Source organism: Bos indicus, chromosome 18, assembly GCF_029378745.1.
Source record: "Bos indicus isolate NIAB-ARS_2022 breed Sahiwal x Tharparkar chromosome 18, NIAB-ARS_B.indTharparkar_mat_pri_1.0, whole genome shotgun sequence".
Classification (NCBI taxonomy): Eukaryota; Metazoa; Chordata; class Mammalia; order Artiodactyla; family Bovidae; genus Bos; species Bos indicus.
In genome coordinates this window covers 60,528,500-60,548,948 of record NC_091777.1, presented here as the reverse complement: position 1 = coordinate 60,548,948, position 20,449 = coordinate 60,528,500, and the positions used below count along the sequence as shown (strand labels likewise).

General features: G+C 41.7%; 1 protein-coding gene across 3 annotated transcripts in view; it reads left to right on the top strand.

Moving 5' to 3' along the window:
- Positions 1–20,449, top strand: part of LOC109572661 (uncharacterized) — a 44,653-nt gene that overhangs the window by 12,308 nt on the left and 11,896 nt on the right. For 2 of the 3 annotated variants that reach the window (XR_011561687.1, XR_011561686.1), the window contains exons 3-4: positions 194–320; positions 1,310–20,137. The gene's annotated coding sequence lies outside the window, so the exon portion shown is untranslated. The remainder of the gene's footprint in view (positions 1–193; positions 321–1,309; positions 20,138–20,449) is intronic. The other variant, XM_070771613.1, reaches the window with a different exon arrangement.

Here is a 20,449-nt window from a genome sequence, read left to right as displayed (position 1 = left end):
TATATTCTTTTTTAGATTCTTTTCCATTACAGGTTATTTCAAGATATTGAGTATAGTTCCTTGTGCAATTCAGTAGGCCCTGTTTATCTGTTTTATATATATTAATAGTAGCATGTATATGTTAATCCCAAACTCCTAATTTATCTGAGCTTCCTCCCCAACCACCGTGATCCCCTAAAATTTTTTGTTTCAGGAACAGTTGACTTTCGAGGATGTGGCCATTGACTTCTCTCTGGAAGAGTGGGAATGCCTGGACCCTGCTCAGAGGGCCTTGTACAGGGACGTGATGGTGGAGACCTATAGGAACCTGTTCTCCCTGGGTGAGGATGAATTCTGTGTAGAAGTTGGTATCTGCCCTTTTGTGTTGTGTGTTTTCCCCTGTGGACCTCTTGGACTCAGACATGATGGAGCATCACGAGTTTAAACTGACCCTTTTTTCAGATGATGATATCCGTTTCATGTTACATCAGAGGTTGAGGTTGTTCCAGAGCTTAATTATGTATAAAGCCCAATGGCAGATTTTAAAAAAATATCTGATATCCTGCTTCCTACCCTTTGCTTCTAATTCAATATTTATTGGAAGAGTGTTAGATATGTATAGTACACTGTTCCCTATGCATTTATAATTTTGGCGATGCTGGGTCTTTGTTGCTGCCCAGCTTTTCTCTAGTGGACGGGCACAGGCCTCTCATCGTGGTGGCTTCTCTTGTTGCTGAGCTCAGGCTCTAGTGCATGGGCTTCAGTAGTTGCCATTGCCAGGCTCTAGAGCACAGGCTCAGTAGTTGTGGCATTCAGGCTTAGCTGCTGCTCAGCCTATGGCATCATTCCAGACCAGGAGTCCTACCCACGTCTCCTGCATTAGCAGGTGGATTCTTTACCACTGAGCCACCAGGGAATTTGTGAAATATTTTTCCAGACCCAGCTGTCATGCCCTCATTACTCAGCTGAACAAAGAACAAACACAGCACTTTATGTTTCTTTGTTTTTGATAAAGCAGTAATTTCTATTTCTGATCTGAACATTATCTCCATGTTAGAGCTAGAGAAAGAGCCCAGGACTGTGATAACTGGTGTGAAAATAGCAAAAATCCAAGTGGATGGAATGTATCAAAAGTACAAATTAGAGACATGTTCTCAGGGCTGAGAGGAAGCCACAGCCTTTATAGAGTCTGGGAACCTCTTGTGAGAGTAGAGAGTTCTTTGGGAAAACCAAAGTGTATTTATTGAAAACTCTCAGAGGAAATTTTTCTTCTCCCCTACTTATCACTTGATGTCATTCATCATGTAAAATGTATTCTTTCACCCTCCAGTGGTGCCACAGTTCCTACAGAGAGAGAGCAAGGTCTTTGTCAAGATCCACAACAGTCACCATCTGGCTCCTGTGAACTGGTCTTTGCTTGAGTTTGAGGAGCATAATGTGGGTTGTGTTATCAAGGGTCTCTTGCCCTTTCATCTGTTCTTCTGGTCTTAATCCCCCTGGATGCCCAGTTCTTAGTCCATATGGATCAGAGGGGATCCCTCCACTGAGCTTCTGAGTTTGATCAGAGTTGCTGTACTTGGAAGATGTAATCAAAACATGGGATGGGGAAGAAGGTGGCAACCCACTCCAGTATTCTTGCCTGGGAAATCCCATGGACAGCGGAGCTTACCAGGCTATAGTCCATGGGGTCGCAAAAGAGTTGGACACAACTGAGCAACTAAACAACAGTAACATGGATTTGTCAGTCTCTGTTATGTGAGTACTGTAAGAAGCTAGCTAATTAAAAGCATTATTTGTGATTAAAAAAAAAAATGGGAAAACATTGGCTGTCATTTGACTCCTCTGGTACCTCAGAGTCTCTATGGAGCTGTCCCCATCCCTGTCTGCTTATTTAGATCCCTCAGCCATTCTTGTGCTCTGCTTCTGCCATGCCCTTCAGGGTTGTGTGTACCAGGGAGATGGATTGGGTCTTCTCTATTGTTTCTTAAGAAAACTAAGGTAATGGACAGAGAGATCCTCTTTTTGATCCCCAGTTCTGCATGGGGAACATGTATGAATCTTTCTGGCTCTTAGCATCTGTGGGTCAAGCAGATGGTTCCATGTCAATGTCGTAGGGTATCTGACTACCATATCTTGTAAATTTTTGGCTCTTGTACTGCATTGCCTAGTCTGGGAATGTGTACTCTTCCTGATTTTTTATTTTCGTAGGTTTGTACGATTTTGCTTCTTAAATGTGCTTTTGAATTATGTAGACCCAAAGACTAAAGGTTTTTCCAGTTTCTTTGCTGTGATAATTCTCCTGTAGTTTACAGACAACGTTTGGTAGACTCTCTGTGGACTGGGTTTACTGAGTAACACAATTTGCTGCCCTTGCCTTGTATAGTGATCCTGAGACCATTGTGGAACTTCAGTAGGCTGTATGCGCTGTGCTCAGTCCTCAGTCCTGTCCGACTCTTCGTGACCTCATGGATTGTAGCCCGCCAGGCTCTTCTGTCCACGGGGATTCTACAGGCAAGAATACTGGAGTGGGTTGCTATGCCCTCCTCCAGGGGATCTTCCCAACCCAGGAATCGAACCCAGGTTTCCCACATTGCCGGTGGATTCTTTACACAAGAGTTTTTTGGTTTTTTTTTTTTTCCTGTTGGCTCTATCGTGTGTCAGTGGTCTCTGGAAACTGGAGTAAGTCTTGGAGTGTCAAACTGCTGACTTTGTTCTTTTCAAGCTTGTTTTTGCTGTTGTTTGCTGAGAATAGTAGCATGGACAAATCCATCTATTTCTTTAAGAAATGAATGCCATTGGGATTTCACTAGGGATTATTTTGAATCTGTTGATCTCTTTGGCTAGTATTGGCATCTTGACAATGTTGATCTCCAATCCATGGGCTTGGGATATCTTTGCATTTATTGTATCTTTTTTTTTTTGGCATTTTCTACATAATCAGATTGGGCTTAGTGGTAAAGAATCAGCCTGCCAATGCAGGAGACGTAAGAGACACTAGGGGAAGATCTCCTGGAGTAGGGCATGGCAATCCACTTCAGTATTCTTGCCTGGAGAATCCCATGGACAGAGGAGCCTGGCAGGCTATAGTCCATAGGGTCACACAGACTTGGGCACGACTGAAGTGACTTAGCAGGCAGGCTCATACGCACATAATTAGATTATGTCAGTTGTCAACAGATAATTTCGCTTCCTTTTGCTCTTAGGAGACCTATTATCTCTTTTCATGCCTATGTATTCTTGCCAGAACTTTCAGGTATATGTTTTTATTTTTTTATTTTATTTTTTTTTCAGGTATATGTTTTTATAAATATTGAGAGACTGTGTCCTTGTTCCTTATCTTAGCAGAAAACCTTTCAGTCTTTTCCATTGAGTCTGATGAGCCATCTGAGGAAATGCTCTGTAGAAGCCTGGCTTTCAGCACCATCTTGTACCTTCTCCTAACAAAGAACATACATCAGACCTAATGAGGCTGAACCCAAGTACATGTGCTGGTCACTTGGTGAGACCAAACAAACTGAAACCTTGGAGTCTGGAGCAGAGAAAAGTTTATTAGTTGATGTAGGACCACGCAGGAAAATAGGAGACCCAGGCCTCTCTTAAATCCACCTTGCTGGCTGGCCAGGGTGTAAGATTTTTAAAAGAGAGAGGGAAGTGGAGTGTCTGTGATCCCAGCTTCCCCATAAGATCTCAGCTGCCGACTCCGGCAGCATGTTGTGAGTTACTTTAGGATTATTCTATGTGTGCCTGTAAGAAAAGTTCCTAAATCTCGGTCTTGTGATTCCTTCTAAGAGGGAGCAAAGGCATTAGCTGAGATATACCATTATTTGCTTGGAGTCAGTGGTTAAAAAATTCAGTTCCTGGGACTTCCCTGGTGGTTCAGTGTTTGGGAATCTGCCTTCCAATGCAGGAGACTTGGGTTCGATCCCTGGTTGGAGCACCAAGATCCCACATGCCTTGAGGCAACAAAGCCATACTCCGCAACTAGGGAGCCAGAAATTGAGAGCCTACACACCGCAAACTAAGATCCGATAAAGCCAAAAATAAATATGAAAATAATCATTAAAAAAAAAGAATTTCAGTTCTCAGTTGACCTTATGGGTGTCATCAGTTTTTAAGTCATTTTGGATCCAGCTGTTTGAAGCCACAGCTAGGGGTTGTAAATCAAGGTATCAGTTTTAGCTATCCATTGTGGAAAAGATTATGCTGGACTTGATTTTCCTTTGTCTCTGCCCTCCCTCACTTCCCTAATAGTTACTGCTTGAATCTCCTCTTTGGATCTCAGGTAAAGTCTAGGTGACTAAGCCTTTTCCTATGAACCAGAAACTGTGTACCTGGTTGGGCCCCCCAGGGCCTTGCTCAGTTTCAGTCCCCTCCCTTTTTTGATTCTCCTCAATCTTAAGGGGAACTGGTGTGAAAAAGAAAGAGAATAACATATTCTATAAACAGGTTAATCAAACTCAACAAGAGAACTCAAATATAGGGGGACTTAGTTTCAAAATGACAATCTTTTTCCTACTCTACTGTTGATGTGATTTCTTTGTAACTGCATATCTGTGTACAGAAGAAATGCATCCATCTCCTTTTTTAAAAACTTAAATATCGGTTGCCCTGGATCCAACTAATTATTTGTTAGTTGCTGGCAGAGAAGGGGCTTCTCTTTGTTGCGGTGCACGGTCTTCTCATTGCCATGGCTTCTCTTATCGGGAAGCATGGGCCCTACGTGCTTGGCTTCAGTAATTGTGGTACGTGAGCCCAGTAATTGTGGCGCAGAAACTTAGTTGGTCTGTGGCAGGTAGATTCTTCCCAAACCAGGGATCGAACTCGTGTCCCCTGCATTGGCAGCCATATTCTTATCCACTGCATCACCAGGGAAGCCCCAGTTGCAGGTTGTTGATATCCCTTTGTCTTTATTATATTTGTGTGCTTTTCTTTTGCAATTTTTCTCAGCATTTTGTCTGAACCTGGTTTAAAAATTTACAAAATGCTCAGTCCTTATTATGTACATTTGGAGTGAATAACATAAATAATTTGAAGGATACTGCCTAAGTAGGGCATCCTCTATTTATTGGTTGTTTGATATCTGGACAATATTTTTTATATTAATTATTAGTTGTGATATCCAGACAATGGTCTTTTTGCATGTATAAAGCAATACGACTGACATGCATTATTTGTTCATGTTGTAAAATGCCTTTTATTTATGGGTACATAGCTTTATAGTAAATTTTTAGAAAAATATTTTTTCTTAAAAATAGTTTTGTTATACTCTTTATTTTCTCTATCATGTATTCATTTTTCAATTCTAAACAGCCCATTAAATTATTTATTAGATCACCTTTGTTTGGACTATTTAACATTACAGTGTATTATCCATTTTTTAGCATTTTTCTATAGTAAGTATGCAGAGTATATCTGTAATATAATTTTTTTTTCTCCTCAGCTATGGAACAGCAGTATGTTTAATGTTAATTGGTATGTACTTTGGGGTCATGGTGAAAAAATACCCTTTCTTTGATAGCTGATTTCCAATGTGAGTGTTTCTGACATGGGGTTTGTAAAGTAAGGCTACCTTAAAATTAACTTGAATTATATGTTATTTAGTAAAGAATTCTATTCCTTTAGTGTTTCTAAAAGTTTTAAGATCATTGTTAGGAACTTTCATAACTCTGTTGGATATCAGTATTACTTTTGGTATAACACATACTCAACATGAAAGATTTATTTATGGATTCTAATGAATAGGATACTGTGGTTCTTTATATATTGTAGATATCTCTCCCATACGTGTGATTAAGCAATTACAGCTAAAATCGAACAGTGACACAAGAAAAGTACTTGAAACAGTGATGTTGAGAAGACCCAAAAGTCTTGAAATCCAACATTTTTACCTCAGGGAAATGCAGGAAAATATGGACTCAAATATGACTTTGAGTCTCAGCAGAGATGTAATGAAAGATATGATAAAGGAATGCTTGTGACCAATAACAAAATCTCACTGATGGAAGACATTGCTGTTGTCAAAGGGATGTCAGAATCAAGCCTGTTGAAAATCAGCTTGGTTTAAACTTTCAGGATGAACTCCACATAATAAGAAGTGAAGGGGAAATGTATGGATTTGATGACCCTGACAAGAAAATCAACAGTAGTGTCCCATTTTCATCACTTCATATAATTTCTCCTGAAGTTCAAACCAGTATTTCTAACATTCATGAAAATGACTTTACGCATTCCTCAGTCCTGACACAGGACCAGAAAGCACACGGCAAAAGACCTTACAAATGTAGCAAGTGTAACAAAACCTTTCTCCATAGCTCAAACCTTGCCAGACATCAGACAGTCCACACAGGAGAGAAAATATTTAAATGTGATTTATGTGACAAAGTCTTTAGTTGAAATTCAAGACTTCTAAATTGTTGGAGAATTCACAGTGGAGAGAAACCTTACAAATGGAATGAATGTGGAAAAACCTTTAATCACTATTCAAACCTCACTAGACATCAGAAAATTCATACAGGAAAGAAGTTCTGTGTATGTGATTTCTGCAACAAAGTCTTCAGTAATAATTCAAGCCTTGAAAAAAAAAAAAATAATTCAAGCCTTGCAACTCATCAGAGGGTTCATACTGGGGAGAAACCTTATAGATGTAGTGAGTGTGGCAAAGCTTTTAGTCTATATGCAACCCTTGCATTGCATCATAGAGTTCATACTGGAGAGAAACCAGTGTAATGAGTGTGGAAAAACCTTTAGTCACCACTAACCTCATCAGACATCAGAAAATTCATACCGGAAAGAAGTTATATGAATGTGATATGTGTAGCAAGGTCTTCAGTCGAAATAAAAACCTTGCGATTTATCGGAAGGTTCATACTGGAGAGGAACCCTATAAATATAATGAGTGTGACAGGAGGTTTGGTAAAAATTCACATCTTGCAAGTCATCAGAGAACTCATATTGGAGAGAAACCTTACAAATGTAATGAGTGTGGCAAAGTTTTCACTATACGTGCAACTCTTGGAAGGCATCAGAGAGTTCATACTGCAAAGAAACCTAACAAATGTAATGAATGTGGCCAGGTCTTTACTCAAAAATCAAGCCTTACACGTCATCAGCAAATTCATTCTGGAATGAAACCTTGCAAATGTAGTGATTGTGGCAAAGCCTTCCGTCAAAATTCACACCTTACAGGTCACTGGAGAGTACATTTTGTAAAGAAACCTTTCAACTACATTGAGTGTGCAAAATCCTTTACTCAGGTCTCAGCCCTTACTCAGTTCAGTTCAGTTCAGTCACTCAGTCGTATCCGACTCTGCGACCCCAAGAATCACAGCACACCAGGCCTCCCTGTCCATCACCAACTTCGGAGTTCACTCAGACTCACGTCCATCAAGTCAGTGATGCCATCCAGCCATCTCATCCTCTGTCGTCCCCTTCTCCTCTTGCCCCCAATCCCTCCCAGCATCAGAGTCTTTTCCAATGAGTCAACTCTTCACATGAGGTACACCCACATTTAAAACTGACTACGGCAGATTTGAAGCCTTTGATTGCTTAAAAAAGCAATCCTAATCCCAGTTCTAAAAAAAAGTTGACTAGTGAGGCAGAGTCGGCTCTTGTTAAAATAGATGAGGCTTTAAATGATTAGTTAATTAGGATTAATATTACCAGAGGATGGGATTTAATTATTCTCGCCATAGAACATACACCACAGGATACTTGTGGCAAAAAGGCCCATTGGAATGGCTCCATCTACCAGTGACCCCAAGAAAAATAGTTTTATCTTATCTCAGCTTGGTGACACAATTAATTATAAAAGGTAGAAAAAAAAATGTGGAACTTTTTGGAAAAGAAGTAACAAATATAGTGATTCCATTCAATAAAGATCAATTGCAATTTCTTTTACAAAATAGTGATGATTGGCAAGTTGCCCTGATAGATTTCCAGGGTCAAATTTTGTTTCATTTGCCCTCAAGCCCCGTTTTGCTTTTTTTTTTTAAAACACATCCAGTGATTTTTCCAAAGAAATTTTCTATTCAACCTTTGGAAGGGGCAATTTTAGTTTTCACAGATGATTCCTCTAACGGTAAAGCAGTCAATTATTGATAAAATATCCCATGTTCAGGTACCTGAAGAGACATCTGCCCAAAGGGCTGAGTTACGAGCAGTTATTTGGACTTTTCAACATTTAAGAGACCACACCTTCAATCTTTTGACTGACTCCTGATATATTGTAGGGTTGTTTCCTCATATAGAGACTGCTAATATTCCTGGAAAATAAAACTACAATCTTCTCCTTGTTATCTGATATACAGAAAGAGATTAAACACAGAGATAAGAAATATTTTGTCAGACATACTAGAGCCCATTCCGGCTTGCCCAGCCCTTTTTTACATGAAGGAAATGTTTTGGCGGATACATTAACTAAAGTAATTGCTTTAAACTTACATGAAAAAATTGACAAGGCCAAAAATTCTCCCAAAATTCACCATCAAAATGCAGCTGGTTTAAGGTATGAATTTCATATACCTAGGGAAGCAGCTAGACAAATACTTATGTCCAAATTGCCCAATATTTAGTCCATCTCCACCATTAGGAGTTAATCCCCGAGGCCTTAGGCCTAATGCTCTCTGGCAAATGGACATAATTCATATCCCGGCCTTTGGAAAGACTGTCCTTTGTACATGTTACCATGGATACCTTTTCTCATGTTATTACAGGCTTTGCTAGATGAGGTGAAACAGCAAGAGATGTAATTAAGCACTTGTTCCAATGTTTTTCCCAAATAGGACTCCCCGAACAAATAAAAACAGATAACGCCCCGGCTTATACTTCTGTTGCTTTTAAGAAATTTTGTCAACAATTTTCCATAGTACATTCAGCAGGAATACCTTATCCCGAAAGTCAAGCCATAGTGGAAAGGGCGCACCAAACTTTAAAAAATCAAATAGCTAAATTAAAGCAGGAAGAATTTAAGTATTCCTCTCCACATCATGTTTTACACCATGCTTTGTAATTAATCATTTAAATGTAGACACACAGGGGCAGACTACAATGATGAGACACTAGATTCCTAAATGGGCTACGACTCGGCCCCTGGTCAAGTGAAAAGACCTCCTTACCAGAGAGTGAAAAGGGCCAGATGTATTGCTAACTTGTGCGAGAGGGTATGCTTGTGTGTTTCTACAGGATTCCACTTCTGTCTGGATTCCTGACAGACTGATTCGACATGTCCAGCCCCATGAGACCTCCAGGATCACAAAGACCCCCAAGGTCACTGAGATCGCTGGGGCCCTGGAGTCTGGGACCGAAAAAAGATGGGGAGACCAAAAGCTAGTTGAGTTCAGGCCTGAAGGAGCCAGGGAAAAGCCAAAGGGCAAGTGACTCTTCATCTGAGGCTTCACTGCTAGTACATCGCTTCAGGCACCTAACGCTTCAAGAGAGACATGCTGATCGACTTCAACTGTATTCTCCTCCACCTCGTCACCGTCATCATACTCAAACAACTACCTCCAACACGGTACCAACTTGGGGCCAGCTAAAACATCTAGCTCAGTGGGCTGAAGAATTAATAGAAAGGGGAGATATGAGGCTGCGCTTATAGTAATGTTTGCGGCTATGCTTGCTGTGTTGGCTTGTCAGCCGAGGCCTTCCAGCGCAGAAAAGGTTCATTAGGCCTATTTGCCTAATCCACCTTCTCTTCAGCCTGTTGATTGGATGAATGAGCCAATCAACAGGCTGAAGAGAAGGTGGATTAAAACACAATTTGTGTTTTTGTTAATGATACTCTTCTTTTGGGCGGGGCTTCCATCTATCCTAATAATGTTAAATCAGTGGTCAGCACTTCCTTCAATTTTTCAGGCGTGTCCGTTTATCCACTTACTTGCTTTGCCATACCTTCCTCTTGACAAGGATGAGCTCTGGTTTTAAATGGATGCATCAGCACTTCCTTGAAAGGCAGGAATCACTTTCTTGATTCTTTGAGAAGAGATGGCAAGAGGGACTTTTGGTCTTTATAGCTGCTGATGCCGAGGACACAAGAAAGACTATTTGATGCCCTAAAAAAGGCAGCCCCTCATTTAAAGGACTATCCGAGCTGTGTACTCCCCATTCTGGACTCTGATGAACAAGGACTGCAGGCCTAGGAAAGCATAAGCAGAATTTCTGGCTTTCCTTGTTGGAAAGAATGCATGTACGGCATAAAGTTACTATTCCCATTGCTACCACCAGACATTTTCTGATCGAGTGGGGGTGCCCCTATCTTTCAAATCAACGATGGGGCTTGATTTATGTAGAACCTTATAGGTCCACATGGAATAATTCATTTCTCCCTATGCCTTTAGTAATTACTAGGTGGCATGCTGATGGATGGGTTCCTCCTTTAGCGAGCTTCGATAGAACGGGTCCCATGCAGCCTGAGTTATGGAAAGCATTGGCTGCTATCACACCTGTGATTTTACATAGATCTTTAAAAGAACAAAGATGCATTTTATGAGCCTGCGTACATTCTCCCTATGCCTTTTTGTTGGCCAGAAATCAGAGTGGTTTGGAAGTTTCTAAAGGGAAAACTGTTTACAATGTTATATGTGTGAATTGTTTTATATCAAATTGTGTTGATGGAAATGATTATAATAATTATAAGGCTGTGATGATCGTAAAGCAACCACTATATTTGATGGTTCCTGTAAAATTAGAGGGACAATGGTTTGATGATTATGCATTGAAAGTTTTATATGAATTTAATGGCTTAATTTCTCAACCTAAGAGATTCATTGCAGCTCTGGTTGTGGGAATAACTGCCTTGATTGCCATAGTGCATCAGTCACGGTTTCTGTTGTTGCCCTGTCAGAAGAAGTACATACGGCCTCGTTTGTCAATCAGCTGTCCAAAAATGTCTCCATAGCTCTTACTATGCAGGAAATTATAGATAAGAAAATAGAAAATAGGGTCAATGCTTAAGAAGAAGCAGTTCTGTTTATGGGGCAAGAAGTTACAAACTTAAAAATTAAATTATCTTTAAGGTGCCATGCTGAATTTAAATGGATGTGCATTACCCCTCTACAAGTGAATGAGTCTATGCGTTCTTGGGAATGCATTAAAAATCATATTTTAGGCATCTGGAATCATTCAGATTTTAGTATTGATATCTCTAAATTACATCAGGATATTCAGGATATGAAGCAGGTGGAGTCTGACTTTTCCTCTCAATGGCTTTCTAATTCTCTCTTTAAAAATCTGGAGGGGAATCTTTCCCATGTATCCTTTTCTACAATGATTAATGTGGCCATGTGCTTATGCCTGCTAGTTCTGATTTGTGTAATAGCCCCGTGCCTTTTCAGAATACTCAGCCGAAATATTTCTGCTCTATCTACTGAGTTTCATACCTATGCTCTAAAAAATAAAAAAGGGGGAGATGTCGGGAGTCGCGTTAGGCATTACTGACAAAATAGAGGCACGGCCCTAAACCCCCTCCCTTTGTTCTGTAGGCACGGACCCCGAATGAAGGAGTTAAGCTTTGTGATTCTGACTTGTTTTTCCCTTTCCTCGGCTGAGTTGACTGAAGAGAATATTAAGGTGCTTGTTGTTTTTGAGAGGAGCATGAGAAGGCATAAAGCCTTCTGCAGCTGTGCTCAAAGAATAATTCATAAAATTAATCACTGACATTTGTTCAAGTACTTTTACAAAAAAGTGTTCCAGAGTGAGCACACAGGCCACAGCTTGAGGCCATGGGAGGGATTGCTATCTGAAGCCCATTTGTGAGAAAAGTTTATGGCAAACGAGTTTGCTGAATTTAGGGCTTATGAATAATTAAAATAGAAGCTAAAGATTTAAGGATTGCTGTAATGTTAGCATAGTCTACTATAGCTTATAGAAATTAGGGACTTTAGAGATATTAGGTAGAAGCCCTTTCTAAGAAATAGTGAGCTTAGGATACTAGGAGCAAACAGGATTTAGAAAGATAAGAATTAAACTGAGGAATGTGGTATGCAGCCCAGACATTAGCATGAGTCACAGTGTATTCACAAGGACACATGAGAAAAAGTAGATAAGAGAATTGCTGAGGAAGGAGCTCCTTTTGAGGGGCAACAATGATTTTTCGAGAAAAATAAATCTGGGTCCATGGGAACTAAAAATATTAAACCTCTGACCTAATGCTTTTGTAAAAGTATAAAAGAGAATCATAAGCTTGAAATAAACAGCCAGTCCAAGTAAAATGAGAGGGTGCCTCAGTTTCTCTCGCCAACACCGCTCACCCCTTCAGGTTGAATCCCTGGCTGCTGGAGCTGGACTCCAGCAAGTTCTAACTGTTGCTTCCTGACCTGCATACAGATTTCTCAAGAGGCAGGTCAGGTGGTCTGGTATTCCCATCTCTTTCAGAATTTTCCACAGTTTATAGTGATCCACACAGTCAAAGGCTTTGGCATAGTCAATAAAGCAGAAATAGATGTTTTTCTGGAACTCTCTTGCTTTTTCCATGATCCAGCAGATGTTGGCAATTTGATTTCTGATTCCCCTGCCTTTTCTAAAACCAGCTTGAACATCTGGAAGTTCATGTATTGCTGAAGCCTGGCTTGGAGAATTTTGAGCATTACTTTACTAGCATGTGAGATGAGTGCAATTGTGTGGTAGTTTGAGCATTCTTTGGCATTGCCTTTCTTTGGGATTGGAATGCAAACTGACCTTTTCCAGTCCTGTGGCCACTGCTGAGTTTTCCAAATGTGCTGGCATATTGAGTGCAGCACTTTCCTGAAAGCATCATCATCTTTCAGGATTTGAAAGAGCTCAACTGGAATTCCATCACCTCCACTAGCTTTATTCATAGTGATGCTTTCTAAGGCCCACTTAACTTCACATTCCAGGATGTCTGGCTCTAGGTCAGTGATCACACCATCGTGATTATCTGGGTCATGAAGATCTTTTTTGTACAGTTCTTCTGTGTATTCTTGCCACCTCTTCTTAGCATCTCCTGCTTCTGTTAGGTCCATACCATTTCTGTCCTTTATGGAGCCCATCTTTGCATGAAATGTTCCCTTGGTATCTCTAATTTTCTTGAAGAGATCTCTAGTCTTTCCCATTCTGTTGTTTTCCTCTATTTCTTTGCATTGATCACTGAAGAAGGCTTTCTTATCTCTCCTTGCTATTCTTTTGAACTCTGCATTCAGATGCTTATATGTTTCCTTTTCTGCTTTGCTTTTTGCTTCCCTTCTTTTCACAGCTATTGATAAGGCCTCCCCAGACAGCCATTTTGCTTTTTTGCATTTCTTTTCCATGGGGATGGTCTTGATCCCTGTCTCCTGTACAATGTCTCAAACCTCATTCCATAGTTCATCAGGCACTCTATCTATCAGATCTAGGACCTTAAATCTATTTCTCACTTCCACTGTATAATCATAAGGGATTTGATTTAGGTCATACCTGAATGGTCTAGTGGTTTTCCCTACTTTCTTCAATTTCAGTCTGAATTTGGCAATAAGGAGTTCATGATCTGAGCCACAGTCAGCTCCTGGTCTTGTTTTTGTTGACTGTATAGAGCTTCTCCATCTTTGGCTGCAAAGAATATAATCAATCTGATTTCGGTGTTGACCATCTGGTGATGTCCATGTGTAGAGTCTTCTCTCGTGTTGTTGGAAGAGGGTATTTGTTATGACCAGTGCATTTTCTTGGCAAAACTCTATTAGTCTTTGCCCTGCTTCATTCCGTATTCCAAGGCCAAATTTGCCTGTTACTCCAGGTGTTTCTTGACTTCCTACTTTTGCATTCCAGTCCCCGGTAATGAAAAGGACATCTTTTTTGGGTGTTAGTTCTAGAAGGTCTTGTAGGTCTTCATAGAACCATTCAACTTCAGCTTCTTCAGCGTTACTGGTTGGGGCATAGACTTGGATTACCGTGATATTGAATGGTTTGCCTTGGAAATGAACAGAGATCATTCTGTCGTTTTTGAGATTGCATCCAAGTTCTGCATTTCGGACTCTTTTGTTGACCATGATGGCTACTCCATTTCTTCTGAGGGATTCCTGCCCGCAGTAGTAGATATAATGGTCATCTGAGTTAAATTCACCCATTCCAGTCCATTTTAGTTCGCTGATTCTTAGAATGTTGACATTCACTCTTGCCATCTCTTGTTTGACCACTTCCAATTTGCCTTGATTCATGGACCTGACATTCCAGGTTCCTATGCAATATTGCTCTTTACAGCATCTGACCTTGCTTCTATCACCAGTCACATCCACAGCTGGGTATTCTTTTTGCTTTGGCTCCATCCCTTCATTCTTTCTGGAGTTATTTCTCCACTGATCTCCAGTAGCATATTGGGCACCTACTGACCTGGGGAGTTCCTCTTTCAGTATCTTATCATTTTGCCTTTTCATACTGTTCATGGGGTTCTCAAGAATACTGAAGTGGTTTGCCATTCCCTTCTCCAGTGGACCACATTCTGTCAGATCTCTCCATCATGACCGGCCCATCTTGGGTTGCCCCATGGGCATGGCTTAGTTTCATTGAGTCAGACAAAGCTGTGGTCCTAGTGTGATTAGATTGACTAGTTTCCTGTGAGTATGGTTTCAGTGTGTCTGCCCTCTGATGCCCTCTTGCAACACCTACATTCTTACTTGGGTTTCTCTTACCTTGGGTGTGGGGTATCTCTCCATGGCTGCTCCAGCAAAGCGCAGCCATTGCTCCTTACCTTGGACGAGGGGTATCTCCTCATTGCCGCACTTCCTGACCTTCAAGGTGGGATAGCTCCTCTAGGCCCTCCTGTGCCCGTGCAGCCACCGCTCCTTGGATGTGGGGTTGGTCCACACAGCCGCTACCCCTGGCCTCGGGTGTGGGGTAGCTCCTCCCGGCCGCCGCCCCTGACCTCAAACGCAGGGTAGCTCCTCCCGGCTGCTGCCGTTGACCTCGGACGTGGGATAGTTCCTCCCGGCCGCCGTCCCTGACCTCGGACTTGGGTAGTTCCTCTCGGCCGTTCCTGCGCAATCGCAGCCTGGCACTCTCGGCCATTGCCCCTGACCTCGGACGTGGGGTAACTCCTCTTGGCCGCCACCCTTCGGGCATGGGGTCCTCCCGGCTTCTGCCCCTGACCTCGGATGTGGGGTAGCTCCTCTCGGCCGTGCTTAGTGCGCCGGTCGCAGCCACCCGCGCTTAGTGCGCATAAGAAAATCCAGACATGAGAGAAACCATATAAATATCATATATGTTGGAAAGTCTTCAGAATTAAAAATTTACACCTTACAGTTCTTTGGAGAATTGATACTGGAGAGAAACCATATAAGTATATTTAAGTCTGGCAAAGCTTTTGTGCATTCAGTCTGACCATCATATAAGGAAGGAATGGAAAGAAGCCTTACAAATGTCATAATGGAAGGAAACCTTACAAATGTTATGACTGTCTCAGTGTGTTTAGTCAAAGTTTATACCTCATGACCCACCAAATTACTCATACTGAAGAGAAACTTTATAAATGTAATGAAAGGTTTTCAGTGTGGCAAGTTTTTCAGTGTGCTTTCAAGCCTAACTCATGAGATGGTCCATACTGATGAGATACCTTGAGAATACAGTGATGTGGCAGTGCATTTAGCATGTGTTCACATCTTAAAGTTCATGAGAAAATTCATACTGGATAGAAACCAGGTAGATGTACTTAGTGTAGTCAGGCCTTTAGAAAATAAATTTGTTCTGGAAAGAATCCTCACAAATATCGTGAATGTGAGAAATGTATACTCAGGGCTCATATCTCACCAGAATTTAGGTAATAATCAGTGGACAGAACATGAAAGAAAGGAATAAATTTTGCAAATCCTTTAGGTTGTACCCTAAACTCAGGGTCACCAAATACCTCAAGCTTAAAAATTCAGTGGGGAGACTTAACCTGACAGTACAGTGGTTAAGACTCCATGGTTCCACTGTGAGGGGGTGGGAGGTAGAGCATGAGTTTGATCCCTTGTCGGGGAACTCAGATCCCACATGCCTCAGGGTGCAGCCAAGAAATAAATTTTTTTAATTTAACTTTTTAAAATTCCAAAAATAAAATTGCAGTGAATATGGCAAAGTTTCAAATTATTGTTCCTTTGTCACTAGATATCAGAATCTTTATCCTGGAGAAAAACAATACAAATGTATGTGGCAGAGGTTTTACCCAAAGATCACAAATAAGGGGACATGCTGAAGTGTTTGCTCCCAAATTCTGTGGGTCTGGCAAAACCTTTACCTTTAGTTCAAATATTAGGCAATAGCAGAGATTCTGTCATGAAGAGAAGACACGTAAATGTAGACGAGGAGCTTTATCCAGGCCTCACAGTGCACTAAGCTTCAGAATACATGTTTCTGGGAGAAACTATACCAAATAATGTGTGTACTAATTCTTATAATTGAAGATCCCAACTGTGGAACATAGAGGTATTATGTTGGAGAAGACTCTTTCCAGTGTTGTGAATCTGTAAAGATTTTCATCAAGTGCCCTCGCCTTTGGTGTAATGAGATAATTCATATAAGTCAAAGTATACAGATATTCTGAACATGGAACTGCTTTTAAGAAACAGTGCATTCTCAGGGAACATCATAAGATTCATATTTGGGAAATATGCGATAAATTTGGGGAACTTTTTGAGCACTTCTTACAATAGACCACACATCAAATAATACATACTAGGAATAAATAACCCTAATAAATAAGGACAACTATAGTCCATATTAATCTGAGATATTACATACTACAGAATTGTTACAAGTCACAGCATCTTAAAATTTAATGACATAATGTATACATGAGAGTAAGGACCTATGTGGAAATGGCCCATTATCTTCAGTGTGGTGGTGGTTTAAGTCGTGTTTGACTCTTGCAACTCCATGGACTATAGCCTGCTGGACTCCTCTGTCCATGGAATTCTCCAGGCAAGAATACTGGAGTGGGTAGCCATTTCCTTCTCCATGGGATCTTTCTGACTCAGGAATCGAACCCAGGTTTCCTGCATTGCAGGCAGATTCTTTACCGACTGAGCTACAAGGGAGGCCCTATCTTCAGTGTATACATATTCATTTGTTTTGAGTTTTCTTGAAAAGGCTACTTCACAGTGTATGCCATTCAACATGAAGTTTGAAGTCTGTTGATCTTACACCTTCAATATAGACCTTTGAAGATGGTCCCTGGAGAGCAGTCAGTAAGATGAAGGGGCAGACTCCATTAGGTGTGGTTCCTTCAGCTTCATGTTACCTGGAAAAATGAGGACCCTGAATTATACAATAGTGTGTGAATTATGCTTAGCAGCAGATAATAATGTAAGACTAGGGCATGATTACTCATTATGCTCATTGCGTTCAGGGTGCCTTTCTGTAGATAGTTCACAGTGGGTTATGGGACAGAATCCTCCACCTACTGGCCTTGAACAGAGCACGCAGGACATTAAGGGACTGGGCTCTTCATGAGGGAAAGTCCCTGTCACTAGGGAATGATTATCTGGTAGAAATGATGCAGAGGAAAACTTCATCACTTTTTCCATTGGCTGGTTATAACTGTTGTATATATGTATGTTTAATGAGTTATTTTTGGAAATTGAACAGAGCAGTTATCTTCAGAGGAAAATATATTCATATGCATTAGAATATTGCATATATGAGTATGATTCACATTTAACTGCTGCAGTTACATTTGCTGCTATTTTATTTGAAGTGTTTCATACATCTCCTATTGTAATTAATTTAGTTATTTTGTCAACCCTAGATGAATCTTGTTCCTTCCACCAACACTTTTTTTTTCCTGTCTCTAACTTTACAAGTAGAGAAGCTAGCAATGTGCCATTAGATTCTCAGGATTGAAAGAATCTGTAATAATTTCTTTCAAATATGGAATCAAACAGGATACCATTTGAGGATTAAATACTCAATTTGTACTTGCATTATTCTTTCCACTCTCTGTTCCAGACTATTCACATGGGCATACTGAAAACATCATAACTGTATATTTCAGACTCTGACTTCTATTAATGTACAAAAATTTAACAGTAAATTTAAAAAATTGATTTTATTGAATGATTTATCAGTTTGGCAGCATCCCTTATAGTAAATTAAGAGATTCTCTAAGGAGCTGCGTCCCGCTTCACCAAAAAAACGGTTGTACAGACTTTCTGCCTGTACCTCTTCAGAACAGTTCCTGGAAGCTGTCTCTGAGACCTTGTTCCCTTGGCTATAGTCCTCATTCTGCCCGAAATGGAACAACTCACGACTCTTGGTTTGTGTGTTTTTTTTAAGTCGACAGTATCATAAACAGAAAAATGTTTTTTCTTTTTTTTAAATTGAATCTATATGGGATGATGGATGCTTACTAACTCAGTAACTATTTCAATGTATGAAAGAACATTATGCTGTACACCTAAATCTCATACAGTGATGTATGTCAAGTTCATCTCAATAACACTGGGAGGAAACGTTTTCAAAAGCAAAACACTTTGGAGAAAAAAGAATGAACAGTGCAATTTAGAGCAGTTTTTTGTTTTGTTTTGTTTTGTTTTGTTTTAGCGTGTCTTACTCTCTTTAAAGCAATGGTTAGTGTCGGAAATTATCACACGGCTTAGTCCTTCACTCAGACTCCAGGATTAGTTCCTGAGTGCCTGGAACTGACAGTGTGTTTGTTGTCATTCAGCCTCATTCATCCTGACTGAATGAGGAATACAAAGGAAAACTGTTCTGTAGGGTAGAATTCTACCCAGGGAGCAATTTGTATTTCTCATTCTAGTTTTTATTATCGAGGCAAATCCAGTTTTTCGTTCCTTGAACTGCCTAAGTTGATTCTACTTGCAGGAAAGTTCCACGAGCCAGCTAGCATCCCACAGCAACCACTTGGAGACCACTGTTCCCAACCATTGAATACAGCGCCTGAGTCTCAAGAGAGGGACCTGGGAGAAACCTGCTGGCAAATACAGCTTTTTATTAACACCGTTTTAAACTTGTCAGGAGGAAACCTCCTACTTTCAGACACTAATACAAGGTGTTAAACCTGTTTCACACAGGATCTTAAAGTGAGCGTTTTCACGGTACTAGAAGGTCCCCTGCCCCGCCTCCAGGCGCTGCTGAATGGATCAGGGTTCACCGTGCCCCGCCCCTCCCGGTAGCGCTCCGCCCATGCGCTGCAACCGGAAGTTCCGCCTCTAACATCGTGAGGGAAGTTCCGCCTCTAACATCGTGAGTGAGCAGTTTCTAACCCGGAAACGTTCTCCGAGGGACGGTCGCACTGCAGAGCGTAAACTTCTGATTTCTAGGGTAATTCTGTGGTAGGCGGTCTCCCTTGTTCCACTGTCAGGGTCTCGGAGCTACTAAGGGCCTAAAATCCTAGCATCCGGCCCTCCCCCTCAAGCAGAGTCAGACGGCGCCAATACTTGTAGGGTATGTTTTCCATTGTGTTTGAATTCGCTCTGAGGCTGTTCCGTTCCCTTGACTTCAGTCCAGGTAGACACCGCCTTTCTCTTCTTTTCCCGCCTAAGACTGTTTAGTGCCTCTGTCCCCATCTCTCAAGTAAAGTCTTCTGGCGCGAAATGGATTCCCGCCGGCCCCTAGCTTCGCCCTCGCCCTCTCGGCACCCTGGAGGCCGCGCCGGCCGCCTGGCTCCCAGAGAGGCCGCGCCCTCTTCCCGGTCCTGGAATTCAGGAGAGTCCGCCCCGCTCCTGAGACCCCCTCCCTCCTAGCCCCTGTGTCCTCGTGTCTCCTCCGACCGGTCCTTCTGCCCTGCAGACCAACCTTCCCGTCAGCCCTTCCTCTCACCCCGCGTAGAGGGAGGTGACCTCGGCCAGCCCTGTAACACCCAATGTTCTTCGGTGCCAAATTTTACCCTATGGCAAATGGTCTCTTGCTGTAGGCGGGCATCTTACTCGCTCGCCATCCTTGTAAATTCGTGGGCCAGGCGATCAGGCGAAGCAGAGTCAGAGAGCCGGACAGAGAAATAGGAAAACTTAACGGCAACAGAATGAAGGAGATCGGAACATAGAAGATGGCTGCTGCTGCTGCTAAGTCGCTTCAGTCGTGTCCGACACTGTGCGACCCCATGGACAGCAGCCCACCAGGCTCCCCCGTCCTTGGGATTCTCCGGGCAAGAACACTGGAGTGGGTTGCCATTTCCTTCTCCAATGCATGAAAGTGAAAGTGAAATAAAAGGAAAGCGATTACGCCTTGAAAGGAGCAGGTGAATCAAATAAATAAAATCCTGCATCTCCAGGGGTTGGAGAGCACCAGAGAGAGGGGGGCCCTGGATCATCAATCAGTAGGGGACAGGTAACAGTGGTGAGGTCCTTCACACAAAGAGTCTGCAATAGGGTGAAAGGTGGGACAGTGGCCTTCAGAGCATCGTGGTCCTGGGAGAGGAACAGTACAAAGGGTGACAAGGAGAGCCGAGGAAGAGGGAGGGCAGAGAGAGAGCAGAGGTGGGGGATGAAAGAGGCAGAAATTCTTAGAGATGTAGGGCAATCGAGAAGGCTGGGGGGAGAGCCTCAAGAGA